This window comes from Ictidomys tridecemlineatus, chromosome 2 (genome assembly GCF_052094955.1).
Source record: "Ictidomys tridecemlineatus isolate mIctTri1 chromosome 2, mIctTri1.hap1, whole genome shotgun sequence".
Lineage (NCBI taxonomy): Eukaryota > Metazoa > Chordata > Mammalia > Rodentia > Sciuridae > Ictidomys > Ictidomys tridecemlineatus.
In genome coordinates, this window is record NC_135478.1 from 14,152,104 (window position 1) to 14,155,973 (window position 3,870).

Sequence of the window (3,870 nt, forward strand, 5' to 3'; positions counted from 1 at the left end):
GCCAAACCGGGGAGACCCACCCCTGCCTCCCAATCCCTTCTCCCTCCTCTTCCTCTCCCTCCGCCCCCTGGTCTCTTCCTCTCTTCCCACCCCACAGTCCCTCCCGACAGCCACAGCCCACCCCAGCCCCAGCCCCAGCCCAGCCCCAGCCCAGCCCGCGCCCAGCCCGCCTCTGCAGCAGCTGGTGCTAAAAATATCCTGGCTGCTGCCAAAGCCCGCGAGACCCTGGAGCTCCAATCGAGCAGGTGGCGGTTGCTCTCGTGTGACCCTGGCGGGGCGCCACCCCCGAGCCTGCTCAGCCGGAGCGCGCCCCTCCCATCTCCTCCAGGTCGCCTTCCCACCCCGCGGTCTCCCCGGAACCCCAGCACCCGGGCGTGCAAGCCTTCAACCTGGGCTGCTGCCCTCCTGGGGCGGACGGGGCCAGGCAAAGTCGGACACACACCAGGAAGCGACAAGCCTCGAGTGTCCCAGGTGGCCTGGGGTCCCAGGAGGCTTCCCAGGACGCTCTGGAGGGAGCCTCTCCTGGGGCGGAGCGGGGCGGGGGTCGCCTGGGCCAAGGACCAGGGGAAGGCCTGAGCTGGTGGAGGAACCAGAGGTCAGCAACCCTGAGGCTCGGGGACACGGGGAAGGCTGCATGGTCCCCTTGCCCGGGTGTGGCTTGACATCCTGAACCGCTCTGCACGCCACTGCAGGTTCCTCACTGGTGAAGTGGAAGGTCAAGACTAGGAAGGGGAGGAGGCTAGAGGGAGCCTCCAGCACCCACCCACGGCCAGCCTAGGAGGCACTGAGGTACTTAGGGCTCTGTCTCTCCCCAGCTGAGTGGAGGTAGTGTCCTCCCTCGCTCTCACCCCAGCGGCCACAAGCAACACCCCGCAGCGCACAGCCTGCTCCTGTCCCCTCGGTTTTGCGTCCCCCTCCAAAGCTCATGTGGAGATTTGACTCCCAAGGGAAGGTGTGAGGGTGAGTGGACTGGTCAAGAGGCCCCTAGGGCGTTCACAGGGATGCACCGCATTTCTCTAGGGAGTGGGAGAACAGGTGACTATAAAGCAAGGCAGCCCCTTGTGGGCTATTTAGCAATTAAGTTTATTTTTAAACTGATACATATAAACAAAATTGCACAGATTAATGTGGTTCCATGTAACATTCTGATGCACTGCGGTGTACATTGTGTAAGTCCTGGTGCTGTTCCTTCTGCATGCACCTGTTTCCTCCTGGACTCTCCACCCCAAGTTGAAACAGCACCAAGTCCTCACCACAAGCCAAGGTGCTGGCACTATGCTCTCAGACGTGCCCGCCTCCAGAACCCAGCCAAGATAAACCACTGTTCTTTATGAATTACCCAGACTCATCCAGGTGTGGTGGCGCATGCCTGAAATCTCACTGATTTGGGAGGCTGAGGCAGGAGGATTGCAAGTTCAAGGTCAGCATGGGCAACTTAGCCAGGCCCTCAGCAACATAGTAAGATCCACTTACAAAATAGAAAATAAAAAGGGCTGGGCATGTGGTTTACCGCTAAAGAGCCCCTGGGTTCAGCCACTAGTACCCCTCCAAAAGAATTATCCAGTCTTAGGTATTCTGTTACAGCATCAGAAAGCAAATGAAGATGGCCATTCTCCAAAGGCACCAGGGATGCTCTGGGGGGAAAAAGGTGGGTCCTGGGACTAGGGCAGGAAATGTACTCGTCCAGAGCATCTTACAGTGACGGGGGCAGGGGGGGGCAGCAAAGAGGGAAAGTCGAAGGGACATGGAGCCAACCTGAAGAACTCCCAGCAGTCAACTGGAGCAACCTGAGCCACAAAATCAATAGAGTAGGATTGGATTATAATCCAAGTGCGAAATAAATATCCGCAAATCCACACTGATATAAATAATTAAGTAAAGGGGGCGGGGAGAGATGTGTTTCCTGGGTAGAATCCAAGTAATTTTCAGAGCTTCTCAGCGCTCCAAGGAGGTGGCCATAAGCCCCCACTCCTAAGGCAGGGAGGGTGGTGACTTCCTCTCAGCACCGAATGGGGACCGCAGGGTGACTGTTCAGTGAAGAACCCAGACAAACACCACCTCAGCCAGGGGTTCAAGGTCAACACCAGCTGTGAACTGTCATGTCATCAGTGTCCACCTTTGCTACAATGTGACACGAAGGGCACTTCAAGCTGTCATGGTGGCACATGCCTGTAATCCCAGTGACTTGAGAGGCTGAGGCACGAGGATTAGAAGTTCAAGGTCAGCCACAGCGACTTAGTGAGGCCCTTGGGAGCTGAGTGAGACCCTGTCTCAAAAGACGGGGAGCATTTCCCCTAGGTGGTTTTCCTCCCCCAAACCCGTTATCCCCGTCTAACCAAGAGAAAAACATGTGACAAATCCAGCCAATGAAGGGACAAGGACAGGACACCTGCCCGTTAAAAAAAAAAAAAAGGAAAGTCTGAGAAACTGTCTCAGGTCATGTGGGATCCTAGGATAGAAAAAGGGACATTCAGAGAAAATGTGGCTGAAGTGTGTGAACTTGGATTAATAATTGTGTCTTTTTTTTTTTTTTTTTGGCCTGGGATCAAACCTAAGGACACTTAACCACTGAGCAACATCCCCTTTCCCCCCCAATATTTTTAGTTGTAGATGGACCCGATACCTTTACTTATTTATTTACTTATTTTTTTAAAGAGAGTGAGAGAGAGAGAGAGAGAGAGAGAGAGAGAGAGAGAGAGAAATTTAATATTTATTTTTGAGTTCTCGGCGGACACAACATCTTTGTTGGTATGTGGTGCTGAGGATCGAACCCTCGCTGACGGTGCCCAGCGAGCCATGCGGGTGAGATGTGATGATGGGGAAGCTGAGCTTGGGGCCCGGGCTCTGCCCTTCTTCATGATTATTCTGTAAATAACTGCTCCAAGAAAAAATGTTTAAATACACACAGAGCTACAGATAGGTGGATGGATGGATAGATGGATGTGGTTGCCATGGGAACAGGGATTGTCTGGGACAGAGATGGAGGAAACAGAGGCCCCTTGAGGAAGCTAAGGCAGCATCCCGGCTGCACGTGAGCTGGCCTTGACCTGGGCCACTGCAGGGAGCAGGAAAATGGGAAAACTGGGGGTGTTTCAAAGACACAAAGTGTGCATGACTGACGGACAACAGTGAGGGGGAAGGCAGCTTTCAGGGTGTCTGGGTCCTCTGGTCCGTGCTCCTGGGCTGCCCTCGCTGAGCTGAGGAAGTTGGTGGGTAAGCAAGCCTGGGCCTCCAGAAACCAGCCTGGTGTCTGTCCCTGAGTAGAAGGTCCTATTCTGGGTTGGCAGGCCTTATATAAGTCTCATTTTATGAAAACCCAGGTGAGCTAGATGGGAGTCTGTCAGAACTGCTATATGGCATGATGGCATTTTGGGGAGGGGCTGGAGGCTGCCGACTTGCTGTGTGACTTCCATCCCTGTCTTTGCCCTCTCGAAGCAAATGTAAATGAGGATCAGTACTGTATCACTGACATCCTTGTAAGGGGAAGCAAATGAGCTCTGTTCAATGCCTGGCATACAGTGGCGCTCAATAAATGCTGGGGTAACCTTCCTTCTTCCCAACTCAGACGGACGGCGCGACGCCTGTCTCTTTAAATTATGCAAATGAATTGCGGGTGGTGGCGTAAGTGTGCGCGAGTGTGTGTGTGTGTGTGTGTGTGCGCGCGCGTGTGTTTGTGCGCGCGCGCGCGCGCGCGTATAGAGGGACAGATAAAAAGGAGCCTCTTCTTCTTAGCCAATCAGCGCCCTGGACTGAAGGAGCCAGCCGCCTAAATGGCCCAATGCTGGGCCGCGCGGACCCTGAGCCCGCCCCTGCCTCCCGGCGCCGCCACGGGGGTGGAGACTTTCTCGACCACGCCCCAGGGGCGGAGCC